General features: G+C 41.6%; 1 protein-coding gene across 1 annotated transcript in view; it reads right to left on the bottom strand.

The window, feature by feature from the left end:
* Window positions 1–13,292, bottom strand: part of LOC119929902 (hepatocyte cell adhesion molecule-like) — a 50,229-nt gene extending 36,937 nt beyond the window's left edge. Inside the window, exons 1-3 of the mRNA XM_038748251.1 lie at window positions 13,178–13,292; window positions 7,777–7,860; window positions 5,133–5,179 (exon numbers count right to left, since the gene is read on the bottom strand). The gene's annotated coding sequence lies outside the window, so the exon portion shown is untranslated. The remainder of the gene's footprint in view (window positions 1–5,132; window positions 5,180–7,776; window positions 7,861–13,177) is intronic.
* Window positions 13,293–19,430: the final 6,138 nt, after the last annotated feature.

Genomic DNA, 19,430 nt, shown 5'->3' with positions numbered 1-19,430 from the left:
TAATTTATTTTAATGTTTGTTTCTCTCTGTTGACTGTAAGCTCCCTGAGGGCAGGGATTCTATCTACCAAACCTACTGTATTATAGTATCCTAATCACTTAGTACAATGCTGTACTAAGTGTACAGTAAACACTCAATAAATACCATCAATTGATTGTGTGGTATCCAACATTTACAATGAAAAGGAGTGCTAGATCTTCCTCAAGAAGCACACACAAATTATTGGGTTGTTTCATCATACCTCCATTGAAGCCGCCTGAAGGGTCACCAAAATTAAGTCTTGGAATGTATTCATCTATCAACATCAAGGCAGTGTTCAGCACAAATCAGACTCCTTGTGGGTAGGAAACAGTCTACCAACTCATAGTTTATGAGAAGAGTGTGGCCTACCAGATAGAGCACCAATTTGTGTGTCAGAAGGACCTGGATTCTAATCCTACTTTGCCACATATCTGCTGTGTAACCTTGGGCAAGACACTGTTCCTCAGTTACTTCATCTGTAAAATGGGGATTAAAATTGTGACCCCTATGCAGGACAGGGACTGTGTCCAACCTGATTAGCTTGTAAATACCCTAACACTTAGTACAGTGCCCAGGACTTAGTAAGTACTTAACAAATGCCATAAAAAACCTCATACTTTACATTCCCAAACACTTAGTAAAGTACTCAGTACCCAATAAGCACCCAATAAATACCATTGACTGATTCACTGGTTGGCCACAGAATGTACAGCAACTGCTCTGTGATGAAGTAGAAGGCAAGAAGAGCAGAAGATGTTCATTTTACAAAAATAATCAAGCCTAGATTCAAATAGTGTGAGAAGAAAGCAGACTGGTGGGGCGCCTAGACGATCCTGGGGTAGAACATTCAATAGACAGGCTGCTCTTCTTAAGCAAAGGCCTCTATGGAGTCAAATTCCAAGAGGTAATCTAGAAAGCCAATGGCAGGAGCTATAAGTGACAAACACAACAGCATGGCAAGGTACTACCTTTTCTTGCAGCCAATATGCAATATGCAATATGCACAGGACTGGCAGTCAGGATACCTGGGTTCTCAACCCAACTTCTCCACTTTCCTGCTCTATGATCTTGGATGAGTCACATACTTCTCTGTGCCTCAGTTTCCTCATCTGTGAAATGGTTATTACAGATTACTTTTCTCCCTCCTGCTTAGACTGTGAGCCTCTAATGGATCAGGAAAGGTTTCCAGTCTGGTTGTCCTGTATCTATCCCAGTGCTTAAGAATAGTTTTTGTCACATGGAAGGTTCTTATCAAATACCACAAAAAATGATAATAATTTTTATTATCATTGTTATCATTATTATTATTACAGCCACATCATGATGGATTACCATCTAACTTCCAGAAGTCATCAAAATTTAAGGGACAACTATTTGTAATTTTCTTTGTCTAAATACACACCATGAAGCAGTCAGATCAAAAATACCCCCTAGCTTCCCCGGCCAAAAAAAATTCAACAGCCCCCCACATCTTGTGTGGTAGACCAGAGAAGGGAAACGCAGCTCCATCAGAAATGAAACATAAGGAAATTATTTGAAAATACAGCTGTTTATTATTAGCCGCATCATGGTAGAGTCTGCATCTCTTCAATTATTTAGGTGATGTAATATTCCTCATCATTTTCCTTATTCCATAATTTGTGACCCAGTGATATAATGAGGGGGGAAATGGGAATTTGGAATCCAAACTGGGCTGGATGAAGCAGGCATCCAGTACTCCAGTGAAGATGAATGAGTCCTCCAAGAAGTGGATTTAGCTACCAATAGAATCTGATACATGTCCCTACCTTGTAATAGTAGTAATCATATTTATTACCTACTGAGTGCAATGCATTGATCAAAGTGCTTGGCATGTGCAAAAAAGAGAGGTGACATGATCCCTGCCCACAAAGGGCTTACACAATAATGGGAGGCTGGAACCATGATCTAGACTGTATTTACAGATTAATTGGTATGAATGTATAAAATACATTTTCCTCATTTTGAAGCGGCATGGCCCAGTGGATAGAGCCCAGACATGGGAGTCAGGAGGACCTGGGTTCTAATCCTGTCTCTGTCACTTGTCTTTTCTGTGACCTTGGGTAAGTCACTTCACTGCTCTGTGCCTCAGTTACCTCATCTGTAAAATGGGGATGAGGACTGTGAGCCCTGCGTGGGACAGGGACTGTGTCCAATCCGATCACCTAGTACAGTGCAGGCCACATAATAAGTGCTTAACCAATACCACAGTTATTATTATTATTCAAGATTCAGGAAGAACCTCTCTAGTACTTTGTGTCCTTCTTAGAGATGCTGTGAGGATGTTATAATTGGATGACCCAAACAATGATAGTGCCCTTCCTGCTCATCCTGCAATTGAAGGACTGCAAAAGTATTTGGGGGCTCTATTATTGATGGTCCATTATTCCTTACTTCTGCAACTTCTGCATAGATGGCTAGGTATCTTTGTGGATGACTTTGTGTACTATGTTGGTCCACACTATGTTGGTCCACACTCAGAACCTAGATTAAAACACAAGAATTCAAGTGAGAATCAAGCTCCTCTGGCTCCCGTGTAAAAGGGAAATAAAAACATAAAAAGTGCCATTAGTGTTCACCTCACCTCCCTTCTCTCCTTCTACAGCCCAGCCCACACCCTCCGCTCCTCGGCCGCTCACCTCCTCACTATACCTCGTTCTCGCCTTTCCCACCATTGACCCCCAGCCCACGTCCTTCCCCTGGCCTGGAATGTCCTTCCTCCACACATCCGCCAAGCTACCTCTCTTCCTCCTTTCAAAGTCCTACCGAGAGCTCACCTCCTCCAGTAGGCCTTCCCAGACTGAGCCCTTTTCCTCTCCTCCTCCCCATCGCACCCCACCCTACCTCCTTCCCCTCCCCACAGCACTTGTATATATTTGTGCAGATTTATTACTCTATTTATTTTACTTGTACATATTTACTATTCTATTTATTTTGTTAATAATGTGCATATAGCTATAATTCTGTTTGTTCTGATGATTTTGACACCTGTCTACATGTTTTGTTGTCTGTCTCCCCCTTCTAGACTCTGAGCCCATTGTTGGGTAGGGACCATCTCTATATGTTGCCGACTTGTACTTCCCAAGCACTCAGTACACTGCTCTGCACACAGTAAGTGCTCAATAAATACGACTGAATGAATGAATGAATCTTTGTGAGCAGGGAACATATTTTCTATTCTGTATTTCCCCAGCTCTTAGTTCAGTGCACCACACCACTGGCAATGAGTAAATTTTGCTATAACTACTACTATTACTTTTGGATGAATTTTTTCCCGTGGTGATCAAATTATATTTTAAAAGTGAAAGAGCTGCAGACAATCCTTCCTCTGAGAATGTCATCCACTCAGGCTGACAGATCACAGGCGCCTCTCTTTGGGCGATGGTTCATCCAGAATTCTTCCTTTGTTTTCCAATTCTGATCTTTCAACATGGGAAACATTTCTGCTAGGCCAACACAACCTTACCTTTAGGTTTATTTATGCAACACAATGCAGCCTTTTCCTGTTTTGACCACAAAGCAGATTAAAGCAGACAGAAATGTGTGCAGGATCTGTTTTATCAAGTGTTCATCAAAATTTCTTGAAAAATGGCCTTAATGACTAACTATATTTCCCTAAGTGGGTGGCAGAGAGGCCCACTATCTTGTTCAAATATATGCACATACTTTGAATATGGTGGCATTTTTGAAAGCAAGATGCTATCACAAATGCCTATTCTGCTAAAAAAAGATGCATGTGTCTCAAGCCACAGAGTCAAGGCTTTCCCAGCAGAACCCCTAAAGAGCTGCATTGAACTACAGAGACTGAGCCTAACTTATCTGTTATTTATTTTATTTTATTTATTTATTTATTCTATTTGTTCTGATGATTTTGAGACCTGTCTACATGTTTTGTTTTGTTGTCTGTCTCCCCCTTCTAGACTGTGAGCCCGTTGTTGGGTAGGGACTGTCTCTAAATGTTGCCACCTTGTACTTCCCAAGCACTTAGTACAGTGCTCTGCATATAGTAAGTGCTCAATAAATACAACTGAATGAATGAATGAATCTTTGTGAGCAGGGAACATATTTTCCATTCTGTATTTCCCCAGCAATAGTAAGTGCCTGTCTTCCGGCAGGATTGTAAACTCCTTGAGGGATCATGTCTCCTAACTCTGTGATACTGTCTTAATAATAATAATAATAATTGAGATATTTGTTAAGCACTTACTATGTGCCAGGTACTGTTCTAAGTGCTGGGGTAGGTACAGGCTAATCTGGTTGAACACAGTCCCTGTGCTACATAGGGATCACAGTCTTAATCCCCATTTTACAGAAGAGGTAACTGAGGCACAGAGAAGTTAAGTGACTTGCCCAAGGTCACATAGCAGACAAGCGGTGGAGCTGGGATTAGAACTCAAGTCTTTGAGTACTTGAGTCTTTGTACTTCCCAAGTGCTTAGTACAGTGCTCTGCACATAGTAAGCGCTCAATAAATACGATTGATGATGATGATGATGATGAAGTCTTTCAGACTCCCAGGCCCGTGCTCTTTCCACTAGGCCACAATGCACACAATAGGTGCTCAGTAAATGGGATTGATTGATTGATTGATTGATTTAAAAGCATTGATTTGGAATTTGGTAGTTCCCTCATCTCCTTGTTAATCCCTGATTTTCTAGGGAACTGCAGCAGTAAAGGCAGAGAGACTGGTTTAAGAGCAGGAGAAGCAGTGTTGCCTAGTGGAAAGAACACAGGCCTAGGATTCAGAAAACCAGGGTTCTGATCCTGATTCTACCATTTGCTTGTTGTATGAACTTGGGCAAGTCACTTAACTTCTCTGTGTCTCAGTTCCCTCATCTATAAAATGGGTTTCTAATACCTAAGCTCCCTCCTACTTAGACTCTGAGCACCATGTGGAACAGGGTCTGTATCCAACCTATTTAAATTTGTAGATCTATCCCAGTGTTTAGTACAGTGCTTGATCTATAGTAAGTGCTTAACAAATGCCATTATTATCATTACTATCATTATTGGTATTATTATATTCTATCAGTCTGATGGTTTGTTCTTTATTCAGATACATAATACCAGGCCCCAAACATCATTTTGTCTTACCCTTCCTTGTTCATTGGTTCTTCCCCTCTGAGGTTGAAATACAGATCCTGGGTAAATGTATACAGAAAAGAGATTGTAAAAGTTCAGTGTTTGGCTGATCACGACAAAGTCTCTTCTCTGGGAAAGATTGGAGAGTGTGGGGTTGGCAGGAGGGGGATGGGGAAGAGAAGGTAAAATGGGAAGACTTTGAAGTCACCACCTGCCCAGAATTACCTTCTCCCTGTGCATCGATCTTGTCTATCTCACTGTCGATGGTTGCCTCTAGCTTGGAAAGCCCTCCCCCCTCAAATCTCATAAACAATTACTCTCCCCCACCTTCAAAGCCTTATTGAAGGCACATCCCCTCCAAGAGGCCTTCCCTGACTAATCCCCCCTTTCCTTTTCTTCTACTCCCTTCTGCTTCACACTGACTTGCTCCCTTAGTTCATCCCCCTCCCAGATCCGCAGCATTTATGTACATATCTGTAATTTATTTATTTCTATTAGTTTCTATCTCCCCTCATCTAGGCTGTAGTAGTAATAATAATAATAATGGTATTTATTAAGCACTTACTATGTGCAAAGCACTGTTCTAAGCGCTGGGGGGGTTATAAGGTGATCAGGTTGTCCCACACGAGGCTCACAGTCTTCATCCCCATTTTACAGATGAGGTAACTGAGGCACAGATAAGTTAAGTGACTTGCCCAAAGTCACACAGCTGACAATTGCAGAGCCGGAATTTGAACCCATGACGTCTGACTCCAAAGCCCGGGTTCTTTCCACTCAACCACACTGCTTCTCCAAAGCTGTAAGCTCATTTTGGGCAGAAAATGTGTCTATTGTTGTACTGTACTCTTCCAAGCACTTAGTACACAGTTCTGCACACAGTAAGTCCTTAATACATATGATTGAAAGAATAAATCCTCCTTTTATGGAGGTTAGGTGCCTAGTGTGTATTTACCTGACCAGTTCAGCAACTGTATCCTGCCACTTCTGAATGTTCTTCAGAATTCCAGCAACCCTTTCCAGCCATTTCTTTTCCAACCTGGCCCAAATATCAATCCCAGCCTCACTCCAGCTCTCGTCTAATTTATTTCTTTACCATTTCCCTCATAATACATAATACAAACTCTCAAGAGGAGCAGATGCAGGATGATAGGATAAATGGGGCCACCTTGCACCTTCCACTGCTCTCACCTTGGCCAAGTGTATCCACCTCTGCATAAGCCTTTTGTGGGTAAGGTAATCTTCACAGCCCTCTTGCTCTGGTTTATTTATTGCTTAGCTTAGTAGATGGTCAGGCTGACCAAATCTCATGAATTGGTCAGGATGGTTTTTTCTCTAATCAGTTGTTGAAAACATATACAAATGCCATGTCTCTGCTACACTCTATCCACATCTTGCCCATGCAATTCATTCAATAGTATTTATTGAATGCTTACTGTGTGCAGAGCATTGTACTAAGTGCCTGAGAGAAGCAGCGTGGCTCAGTGGAAAGAGCCTGGGCTTTGGAGTCAGAGGTCATGGGTTCTAATCCTGGCTCTGCCACGTGTCTGCTGTGTGACCTTGGGCAAGTCACTTAACTTCTCTGAACCTCAGTTACCTCATCTGTAAAATGGGGATTAAGACTGTGAGCCCCACATAGGACAACCGGATCACTTTGTATCCCTTCCCAACACTTAGAACAGTGCTTTGCACATAGTAAGCGCTTAACAAATGCCATTATTATTATTATTACAATACAATAATAAACAGACACATTCCCTGTCTATATGAAGTTTACAGTCTAGAATGCTGCAGCATGGGGTGAGAAAGCCACAACTGGCCTGACTCCATCCTTGAATGGCTGAGAATCTCAATAACGGCTCTGCCACTTGTCCACTGTGTGACCTTGGGCAAGTACTTCACTTCTCTGTGCCTCAGTGACTTCATCTGTAAAATGGGGATTAGGACTGCAAGCCCAATGTGGGACATGGATTATATCCAACTGATCAGCTTGTATGTACCCCAGCGCTTAGTACAGTGCCTGGCACAAAGTGTTTAATAAATACCATTAAAAAAATCCCAGCGATACAGAGCAACCTCAAAATAAGATAATAATGATGACAATAATAATATTTATTAAGCACTGACTATGCTAAGTGCTGGGGTTGATACAAGGTAATATGGTCCTATCTGGGGCTCACATTCTAATTATGAGAGAGAACAGGTATTGAAACTCCATTTTTGCCGACTGGGGAACTGAAACACAGATAAATTAAGTGACTTGCCCAAGGGTCACCCAGCAGACACGTGGCAGAGCCAGAATTAGAACTCAGGTCTTCTGAAACCCTGGGCTGTGCTCTTTGCACTAGGCTATGCATTCCTTTATTCCTTTTTTTGGGCAGGGAAAAGTAATTCTTAACTATGCTGTTTAGGAGTTGTCAACAGTTCCTGTTTTATTCTAGGGAATTGCTTCATAGTCCCCTCACACCTAGAAGGGAGAGTAAAAAGAGATGTCTCTCAATCCAAGCTTTTGAGAAAGCTGTTGCTCGTCCCTTCCAAATACAATTGGAGGATCAAGATAAATATCCCTTAGCTTGGAGACGAGTCATCCTATTTGTCAAATGCTATACAAATATCTGCATTCTCTCTAAGTAAAAGTGTAAGGTCCAGATTGGCTCACCCGTTTGCCTGTTGTAACAGAAAAGCAGGAGCAGGATGAGAAAGATGAAAACACAGCAGCTCCCACAAATATAGACTATCAGCTCTGTAAATGGAAGAAAAAGGTTTTGAATGATTTACAAATAAATCATCTGATTTTAGAAATGCCAATGTTCCCCCCACAAGTTGATGTTGATTCACAATAAACATCGTAGTTGATCTGTGACCAAAGCAGCTGCCCTAAAATCAATCGATGACTTTTAATCAATGGTATTTATTGAGCACTTTCTGTACTTAAAAATTTGTAACTAGCTGCCAGAGACTTCTCCATCGCCCTTATCAGCCAGGCAACTTTAAGCCCCTTAGAGACCTCTGAAGAAAATGTGAAGGCAACGGTTGTATTTGTGAGAGAGCATTTCTCTTCCCCCCAGAATGAACAGTCTCAGAATTCAGTTGCTCCTGGTTTTGTGGCTTAGAGACTGCTCAGTGTTCTCAGTGATCCCTCCCTAACACTCTGTGCCTTAACTTTTATAGTTTACAACATGTTTGGACCCTCTAGCCATAATTCCTGCAGTGAGGCTTGTTTCACTGATGTAACTTTGAGTCTCTTGGGGACCTCAGAGAGAAAATGTAGGTGGAACATCTGGAGACCTCCCACCCCAAGGACCCATGGTAGCCAAACATTTCAGCTCCCTTTCCCCATCGTTCAAGTTGCTTTGCTTAAGGACCAAACACTGAACCAGCCAAATGGTCCTGGCAACTGGCCCAACCAACATCCAGCCTGCACTGTAATCTCTGAATACAAGGTGAGGCTGCTACTAGTGTTTGCCTGTTCACCTCCCTATCAAACAAAATCTCCTCACTGTTAGCTTTAAAGCACTTCATCACCTCGCCCCCTCCTACGTCACCTCGCTTCTCTCCTTCTACAACCCAGCCCACACACTTGGCTCCTCTGGTGCCGCTAACCTTCTCTCTGTGCCTAGATCTTGCCTTTCTCACTACCAAACCCTGGCCCACATCCTACCTCTGACCTGGAATTCCCTCCCTCCTCAAATCTACCAAAAAATTGCTCTCCCCTGATTAAAAGCCTTACTGAAGGCACCTCTCCTCCAAGAGGCCTTCCCAGACTAAGCCCCACTTTTCCTCACCTCTCACTCCCTTCTGCGTCACCCTGACTTGCTCCCTTTTCTCTTCCCCCCTCCCTGTCTCTCAGCATGTATTTATATATCTGTAATTTACTTTATTTATATTAATGTCTGTTTATTTGTATTGATGTCTGCTTCTCCCCTCTAGACAATGAGCTTGTTGTGGAGGGGACTGTCTCTCTTTACTGCTGTATTTTACTTTCCCAAGCACTTAGTACAGTGCCCTACACACAGTAAGCACTCAATAAATGTGGTCGAATGAATACTAGTGTTCCTCCACTGGGTGCAGTGGGATCATTCCAAGCCAGGGGTCTGCAACCTATGCATCCAGACCTGTATCTGGCTCTTCTTGGGGCTAAATGTGGCTCTCAAGCAGGACCTGAGGCTAAGGGATTCCCCCACTGGATCTCCTACAATGCATGGTATTGCTACCACGAGCAGCAGCGACTATCTACCTAAAATCCATGGCAGAAGGGGCTGTTCTGATGACTCCATCTAGCCCATCACTGCTGGGACACAGAATGGAGGGAGGGCAGGAGGAGTCAGCCAGGAGCAGCTCAACCATGGCCCTCTCTCGGGTGAGGTAGTTGGGCACGGACTCCCAGAAGGACACAGATCTGGGCCTTCCCATAAGAGGCCTCCCGGGAGGGCTTCTACTAGTCCTGGCCTGTCACATGACCCCTCACCTTACCACTGCTCCTCTTTTCTCACCTTTTCTCCCCTCCCCTGTTCTATGTAGCTTTCCTCTTCTCTTTCCTCCCATCCCTGTCCCTTTTCTTCTCCTCTCTGCTTTCTTCTTCCTTCCCATCCCTTCTCCCTTCCCCTCCTCTTCTTTTCCTCTCCTCTTCCTTTCCCCCCTCACTATCCCATTAACATGAGTAGCAACAGCTGTTGCTATAATGCAGCCACATGGCATAATGACACCATCCCATTGTGTCATTAATAATAATAATAATAATAATAATAATGGCATTTGTTAAGTGCTTACTATGTGCAAAGCACTGTTCTAAGCACTGGGGGGATACAAGTTAATCAGGTTGTCCCACATGGGGCTCACAGTCATCATCCCCATTTTACAGATGAGGTAAACGTGGCTCCAAGAAGTTAAGTGACTTGCCCAAGGTCACACAGCAGACATGTGGTGGAGTCAGAATTCGAACCCACGACCTCTGACTCCAAAGTCCATGCTCTTTCCACTGAGCTATGCTGGTCATTCTCAGTGTGATGTGATGGAGTCACATGTCATGTGGAGGTAGTAGAAGTTCCATGGCTCTTAATGCAACAACTGCTCAAAATTTCCTTTTCATTTCTCTCTTCTGCAGAAAAAGGTTGTGGAAACCCTGGTCTAAGGTAATTGAAGACTTCAGATGATTCCTCTTATTCAAGAGGTAGATCTGATACTGTCTAAAAGGCATCTGTATCATTTGGAAATAAGGGAAAAGGGACTAATGAACTGCCTAGAGTGACTAATTATCTCTGTTGTTTTTTATGGTATTAAGTGCTTACTATGTGCTGGGCACTGTACTAAACACTGGGGTAGATACAAGCTAATCAGGTTGGATGTAGACCATGTGCCACATGGGGCTCATAGTCTTAATCCCCATTTTACAGATGAGGCACAGAGTAGTAAAATGACTTGCCCAAGGTCACAGAGCAGACAAGTGGTGAAGCTGGGATTAGAACCCAGGTCCTTCTGATTTCCCAGGCACATGCTCTATCCACTAAGGCCATGCTGCTTTTTTTCCACCTCTGAGCAGCTCTCTATTTTCCCTTTTACACTCTGAAAAATTACAACACAATTCTTAGCATATTGTAATCATTATTTAAAGTTGAAAGAAACACTGATTATACCAGGTTTCAGTTGCAAGTTGCAGCTGTTACAGTAACTTAAATAGACAATAAAGTCAAAGAAATAACCTAGTCTTTAGGAACTAGCTCACTGTTTTAGAGATTTAGAGAATAGAAGAATTGACAAAGCTGCCTTCTCACCGCACAAAAAAAGTTAATTTTCTTTCCATGGACTTCAAAATGCCTTAGTGTGGCCTGGTGGAAAGAGGGTAATAATAATAATAATAATGATGGTATTTGTTAAGCACTTACTGTGTGCAAGGCACTGTTCTAAGTGCTGGGGAGGTTACAAGGTGATCAGGTTGTCCCACCGGGGGCTCACAGTTTTAATCCCCATTTTACAGTTGAGGTAACTGAGGCACAGAGAAGTTAAGTGACTTGCCCAAAGTCATACAGCTGACAGTTGGTGGAGCCGGGATTTGAACCCATGACCTCTGACTCCAAAGCCTGTGCTCTTTCCACTCTTTCCACAGGATGGGCCTGATAGTCAGAGGACTTGGGTTATAAACCCAGATCTACCATTTCCTTGCTGTAGGACCTTGAACAAGTCACTTAATTTCTCTTTCCCACAATTCCTCAGCTGCAAAATGGGGATTAAAGTGCCTGTTCTCACTCTCCCTGCGAATATGAGCCCCATATGGGAAAGGGACTGTGTCTGACATGATTATCTTATAGGTATTTAGTGCTTAGTTCAGCACTTGGCATATAAAAAAGGATCAACAAATACGATTATGCTTTTTAAGGCCATAATTCTCTTTAATGATCTGGGACAAAACTCTTGTTTCATATTCCCAATCCCAACATTTTTTTAAAAAAATAGTATTTGTTAAGTGCTTACAATGTGCCAGGCACTATACTAAATGCTAGGGTAGATACAAGCTAATCAGGTTGGACGCAGTCCATATCCCAAATACGACTCAGTTTAAATTCCCATTTTACAAAAATAGTTACTGAGGCCCAGAGAAGTAAAGTGACTTAAGGTCACACAGCAGACAAGCAGAAAAGTGGTGTGCCGGGACTAGAACCTAGGTCCTTTTGACTCCTAAGCCCATGCTCTTTCCACTAGGCCATACTGCTTCTCATGCTTTTCGTGCTGCTTCTCACTCTGCACCTGCAGAATGAAATGGCACTGTCCCGCAGTCAATCAATCAATCATATTTATTGAGCGCTTACTGTGTGCAGAGCACTGTACTAAGCACTTGGGAAGTACAAGTTGGCAACATATAGAGACGGTCCCTACCCAACAGTGGGCTCACAGTCTAGAAGGGGGAGACAGAGAACAAAACAAAACATATTAACAAAATAAAATAAATAGAATAGATATGTACAAGTAAAATAAATAAATGGAGTAATAAATACGTACAAACATATATACATATATACAGGTGCTGTGGGGAAGGGAAGGAGGTAAGGCGAGGGGGATGGAGAGGGGAAGGAGGGGGAGAGGAAAGAAGGGGCACGGCCCCCGGCCAATGTCCTCCCCCTGGCCTGGAATGCCCTCCCTCCGCACATCCACCAAGTTAGCTCTCTTCCTCCCTTCAAAGCCCTACTGAGAGCTCACCTCCTCCAGGAGGCCTTCCCAGACTTCCTCTCCTCCTCTTCCCCCCACCATCCCACCTTACCTCCTTCCCCTCCCCACAGCACCTGTATATATGTATATATGTTTGTACATATTTATTACTCTATTTTACTTGTACATATTTATTCTATTTATTTTATTTTAATATGTTTTGTTTTGTTGTCTGTCTCCCCCTTCTAGACTGTGAGCCCGCTGTTGGGTAGGGACCGTCTCTATATATTGCCAACTTGTACTTTCCAAGAGCTTAGTACAGTGCTCTGCACACAGTAAGCGCTCAATAAATACGATTGAATGAATAGGGGCTTTCTGATAGTGAAGAGATGTCTACGTTGAACTTTGTGAAAACCCCTATTTCTACTGTTCACTACCCTGGAGATGAACTTAGAATGCACGTATACCTGGCTCTATGGTCTCAGTGAGTTCTCAGGCTTCTCAATGTTCCCTCCCTACAACTGTGCCTGAACTTTTATAGTTCACAACAGGTTTGGACACTATGGTCCTAATTCTTCCAGTGAGGTTTGTTTCACTGAGTGAGGCCCTCTAGTTGTAGTTGCAGTTCAACTTTTAGGAAACTGCTCTGTACACAGTAAGAATTCAGTAAATACCAATGATTGATTGATTGATTGCCAATTAACTGAGTTTCGGAAAATAATAATAATTGTGACATTTGTTTAGGAGCAGGGTATTGCTTGCATTGGTCAAAGAAAGACAGAACCCGTTCTGTCCTATGCATACAACATCTATTTTCCCTGCCGGGATTCAAATAGACATTGCAAATTCCCCCTTGTTAAGGGTTTTGGAGACTTCTCCACCCCTCAGAACATGCCCCCTGCCCCCCAGTCATTCCGTACCTGTATTCCGTATTTCTGTACTGGTAGTATGGATTGAAGGTTCTGATGTTGGTTCACTTTCCTTGAAGAAAGCAGAGTCAGTCACGGACAGTATGATCTTTCCAGTCCTGTTCACTCCACTGGCTGAGACACTGTAGATTCCACTATCGTTGAGTGTCAGGTTCCACAAGAGCAGAGAAGAGTTCTCAATGGAAAAGTTCACTCGGCCTTGATACTTGGGACCACTGATAAAATTTGTCCTCGCACAATGGTTGGGAAACCACAAGGCATTACTGATCACACAGTTCTTAACTGTAAAGGAGGCAACTGTTTCATTCCTATTGAAATACCATTTAATAGTCAGAGAAGAAGGAAATAATTTCCTGAGTTCTAAAGAAAGGGGCAGATGGACAGACTGACCGACGGTGCCATTGAGCGAAACCAAAGAGATTTCAATGAAAAAAACCTGGAAGGAACCTGCAATAAAGAAACAGTGCACTGAATGAATCATTCTCCCCGTGGCAAAATTTTACAAATCCTCATTTCCCTTATATGTTCCAGCACATTTCACAAATGTTTGAGTCCAAAGATTTGCATAATATTACGTTGAACCTGGCATTCCAGCAGGTTAGAGAGGTGAAATTCTACTTGACTTTCCTTCCAGACTGTTCTCCCTCCTACACTAACATCATCAGTGGTATTTATAGAATGCTTATTGTGTGCAGAACACTGTATTAAGCTCTTGGGACAGTGCAATACAACAGTTGGTAGACATGTCCCTAACCACAACAAGCTTGGGGTATATAGACTGATAAGGACCTGATAACTTGTTTTGTGCCTTGCATTTCCAAGGCATTTTAAAGACACTAACTGTTTAGATCCCACAGGTTGCCTGGAAGGCGAATGTTGCTTTGGTTGTATAACTGAGGAAACCAACTCCCAGTGTTGCCTAATTCTACTGTTCTTTCCAGAGTTCACTGAGCCCAGGACTGCACAAATCTCAGAGCAAAGGGCACAAATCTGAGGTGCACCAACGCTATAGAATTGTGTAGGCAAACAGGATTCAGGGTTGTGGGGCATGGATCTGGTTCAGCATCTTTGAGCTCAATGGGCCCAGTTTTCCCTTTCATGTACTTAAAAATGGCTTAGTGAGGCCTGGTGAAAGGATTTTTTCTCCTCTGAGCCCTCTTGAACTCAAAGGAGAAAAAAAACACCTTTAATTCCTTCCAACCTCTTCACATTAGAAAAAAACAAAGTGAGGTGGTTATTTCAACTGGAGAAGTAAGGAAGGAAAAAGGAACTGAGGTGGTTTATTTCAACTGGAGAAGTAAGGAAGTATGATGATTTAGCCATAGACCCAAATTTAACCCCTCTCCCTCATCTCCCACTAAAACTTGATAGGGATGGCTTTAGGGACTCCTGAAAAGTAGCAGGAAGCAGTATGGTGCAGTGGATATAGCACGCGCCTGGGAATCAGAAAGTCATGGGTTCTTATCCCAGCTCCACCACCTCTCTGTTGTTTGGCCTTGGGAAAGTCACTTCATTTCTCTGGGCCTCAGTTACCTCATTTGTGAAATGGGGATTAAGACTGTGAGCCCACACAGGTCAAGGACTGTGTCCAACCTGATATGCTTGTATCCACCCCATCACTTACTACAGTGACTGGCACATAGGAAGCGCTTAACAAATACTACAATTATTGTTATTATTATTGTTAGGACAGAATCTTGTCTCGTCCCCACCCGCTTCAAGTACTGCAAATCCCACATTCGGTGCATTGTTACAGAGGATGGTTCACATTCTCTACGTGAGTAAAAATTTATTGTAATAACAGAGTTGGTAGACAAATTCCCTGCAAATAATGAGCTTCCAGTCTAGAGGGAAGATTTGATTGTTGTCCTCAGGAAACTTGCCATTTAAAAGGGGAGAACCTAGACAGAAACTGATCAACATAACTTAGCGAAAAGTGAGGATACATATAAATTTTAGACCCAAATGAATAAATTGATCAGTATCATGAATAGATAAATGTATGATAGATGATGTTATTGATACAGTTGTATGGCTAGGGATATATTCATTCATTCATCCAATTGTATTTATTGAGTGTTTACTGTGTGCAGAGCACTGTACTAAGCGCTTGGGAAGTACAAGTTGGCAATATATAGAGATGGTCCCTACCCAACAACGGGCTCACAGTCTAGAAGGGGGAGACAGACAACAAAACAAAACATCTGGACAGGTGTCAAGTCGACAGAACAACCAGAATTAAAGCTACATGCACAACATTAACAAAATAAATAGAATATTAAATATGTACAAGTAAAATAAACAGAGTAATAAATCTGTACAAACATATATGCAGGTGCCGTGGGGAGGGGAAGGAGGTTGGGGGGGATGGGGAGGAGGAGAAGAAAAAGGGGGCTCAGTTTGGGAAGGCCTCTTGGAGGAGGTGAGCTCTCAGTAGGGCTTTGAAGGAAGGAAGAGAGCTAGCTTGGCGGATGTGTGGAGGGAGGGCAAACCACATATATGGGATTAAATCAGAATGCTTCCCAGAAGAGGTGGATTTTCAGGATACTGATGAAGGGAATGGGCATGGTGTGGCAGAGGGAGGAAGAAGTTTCAGGAAAAGGGAATGGGGTTAGCCAGAGATTGGAGGTGGGAAGTATACTAGGAGGTTTGCTTTAGAAGAACAAAGAACTCAAATTGAGCTGCAGCAGAGAAATACCATAGGGGAAGGTGATGATGATGAGCAGCCTTGAGGATGAATTTTAACTCATCTGTCTATTCATTGTACACTGTACGTGACTTATAGCAATCCATTTGGAACAATGATTAGCTTCAGCAGTCTAGCTGAGGGCAAGAGAGTTGGAAAAGTACAGAACACTATTAAGGATTTGGATCATTTTAGCAGCAGGCAGGAAGAGCTGGAGTAGCAAGCAGAGAAGAGAGAGTAGTAGTTAAAGTGTATATATGGTTCTACATATATCAATAACCACCCCCACCCCAGACTGTAATCTCGTTGTGGGCAGGGAATGTGTCTGTTCATTGTTGTACTGTATTCTCCCAAGCGCTGAGTGCAGCACTGAACATACAGTAAGTGCTCAATAAATATGATTAAATGAATGAATAAACTAGTTCTGAGTTATATAAAGTCAATATTACCTCCCAAATAACGACGACAATATGGTAGTGGGTACTGGGTAGTAGGTGTGAATTGAATTGAAAATACAGATTATTGATTGATGAAAGACACTTCTTAAAGTACAGAATGTTTAAAATTAACAGTCAATGTGTTCATGACTGGGAACCATTTCTTACAGTTTTACTTACATATCTCTGAAAGATAACATTTTAAAGGTTGCAATATTACTGAACATAGCAGGTAAGGAGGCTGTTTAATTATTCAATAGTTTTAATCTATCAAAATCTGGAAAGAAATTTCAGGAATAGCAAAAGGACAATAAGATGATTAAAAGATTCAGAATGGCCAGCGAATTTGTCTACCAACTCTGTTTTATGTCTATATTGTACTTTTCCAAGCAGTCAGTGCAGAGGTCTGCATGCAGTAAGTGCTCAGTAAATACCATTGATTGATTGACTCATTCATTCATTGAAGATAAAATCCAACATGATGGGTAAAGTAAAAGCAAATGTAAATAATTTGTACTAAATGAAGCCAGGGTTTTTATTGAACAGAAGTACCCTAGAAAACCAAAAATTCACAGTATTAGAAATTAAACCAGAATTATTTGACTATGGGAATATGTAGATTCCCCATTAGATTTTAAGTTCCTTGAGAGGAAGGACTGTATCTTTTACTTCTATTATACTCTCCAAAACAGTACTGCACTTGCAGAAGATGTTTGATTAATTACATTGATTGACTGTGATAACATTCCCACTCTTGGTTTTTGTAATATAGCAGCACAATTTTTTTACAAATTGCACAATGGGAATAGTGTGACCACTTGAGGTTTTGGTTGGGTTTAACACTTTGGTTAAATAAAAATGAATAGCTGTCACAGGAAGGTAGTGTGTCTTGTAGAAGATCATCTGATTTAAATTTAAGATTAGGGAAAAGCACATTTCAGTAGTATATGCTTTAAAGGATGTGCTTAACTTTAAAGGCAAAATCAAAGAGAAACATAATAAACTTAAAATGTAAGGAATAATGCAGAATAATAAATTACACTCATAATTGGCACATTTATTAGTGATGGCAAAAAAAAATACATTGTTAAAATTGTTTTGGAAACACCCAAACTGAATAAGTGTATTAAAAGGAGACTTTTTCCTATTACTAGAAGAGATGAAAGTTTTGATCTAATGGACAGAGGCAACTTTTTTTTCCCATTGTGGTAAGTACCATTAACAAAATCTAGTTAGATTCTGTCAGTATATCAATTGGAAGGTGTCTTTTTTTAGAAGGTTACCTTTGGGGAAGTTTTAAAGAAGTGCAACAAACACTTGAGGAAGTAGACAGTACATTAACATATGTTTATGACATGTTGGTTAGAAGGGCATAAAAGAATATGATAGAAAACTTGAACTGACCCTGATTAAAATATGTAAAGTGGGCATGAAACTGACTGAAAGTTAATGCAGATTTAGAAATTCCAGAGTTAACAAAAGGACAATTAGATGACTGAAAGATTCAGATTGTGTAGGCAGTATGTTTAGATCGAAACCTATTCAGGAAGGAAGCTGTTCAGAGATCATGTAAAAATAGATTCCGTAATTCAATCGTATTTTCTGAACACTTATTGTTGGCACAGTACTATACTAAGCGCTTGGATGAGTGCAATACAACAATAAAGAGACACATTCTCTGCTCACAGTGAGTTTACAGTCTAGAAGGACAAGCTTAGATGAAAACAGAATACCAGTGATTACAAACATGACTATTCCAAAAAACAAAGAATGAGTTAAAGAAAATATTAGTCATGCTTAACTTTGTTGGAAAGTAAATTCCAAATTTGGCTTAAAAGACCAGACACTTAAAATCTTTGCCAAGAAAACTGTGCAGTGGTGGTGTGAGACATATCATCAAAAATAGTTTTACAGAATAAAATTGTTGATTTAAAGAATGCCAACCCTAGAGTATTTGATGCTAATAAAGGTCATAATTGTTTCAGAAGCAGTGCCCAGGCAAAAATATGGGTCAGAATAGAGAGACCAATTACATGCACCTCTAGGTCTATGGTAATGTCGAAAGAGTCTTTATGTTTAAATTGAAAATGCTATTATATCTGGTATATATGTTTAATAATAATAATAATAATAATGATGGTATTTGTTAAGCACTTACTTTGTGCAAAGCACTGTTCTAAGCACTGGGGGTATACAAGGTGATCAGGCTGTCCCACGTGGGGCTTACAGTGTTAATCCCCATTTTACAGATGAGGGAACTGAGGCACAGATAAGTTAAGTGGCTTGCCCAAGGTCACACAGCTGACAAGTGGCAGAGTCGGGATTCGAACGCATGACCTCTGACTCCCAAACCCACGCTCTTTCCACTGAACAATGCTGCATTACTATTACATAATAGTAATGATGGTATTTGTTAAGTGCTTACCACGTGTCAAGCACTGTTCTAAGTGCTGGGGTAGATATAAGATCATCAGGTTGTACACAGTCCCTGTACCATTTTACAGTTTGACAGTCTTGATCCCCATTTTACAGATGAGGTAACTGAGGCACAGAGAAGTGAAGTGACTTGCCCAAAGTCACACATCAAACATGTGGCAGAGCCGGGGTTAGAACCCACATTTTCTGACTCCCAGGCCCAACCTCTTATCCACTTAACCATGTTGCTTTCTACTCAGTTGCGCATTCAATACTTATTTTAATTACCCCAATTTTCTGGAATTTTGCTACAGTAAGCACTTATTCAATATCACGGATTGATGGATTGATACTCCAGTTGTAAATAGTTTTATGTTTGCCTCTCCTGTTAGAAGGTGAGCTTCTTGTGGGAAGCAAATGTGTCACTTGTTTATGTTGTTCTAAGGAACCACGGGCATTAAAGCAATTAATCATCTTTTTCTCTCCTACTTATCCACTCTCCTCTCCCTCTACACCCCAGGTCACACCCTCCATTTCCCTCAAGTTTACCTACTCAGAGTGCCTCATCTTCAATTCTCTCTCCTGACCTCTTGCTATACCCTTCCTCCTGGCTGAAACTCCTTCCCCCTTAATCACTGATAGACCACAACTCTACCCAGCTTCAAAGTCCTTCTAGTCACATCACCTCCAGGAGGTCTTCGCAGAA

The sequence above is a fragment of the Tachyglossus aculeatus genome, chromosome 6 (genome assembly GCF_015852505.1).
Source record: "Tachyglossus aculeatus isolate mTacAcu1 chromosome 6, mTacAcu1.pri, whole genome shotgun sequence".
Lineage (NCBI taxonomy): Eukaryota > Metazoa > Chordata > Mammalia > Monotremata > Tachyglossidae > Tachyglossus > Tachyglossus aculeatus.
The sequence above is the reverse complement of the archived record's forward strand: the minus strand, read 5'-3'. Positions and strand labels throughout refer to the sequence as shown.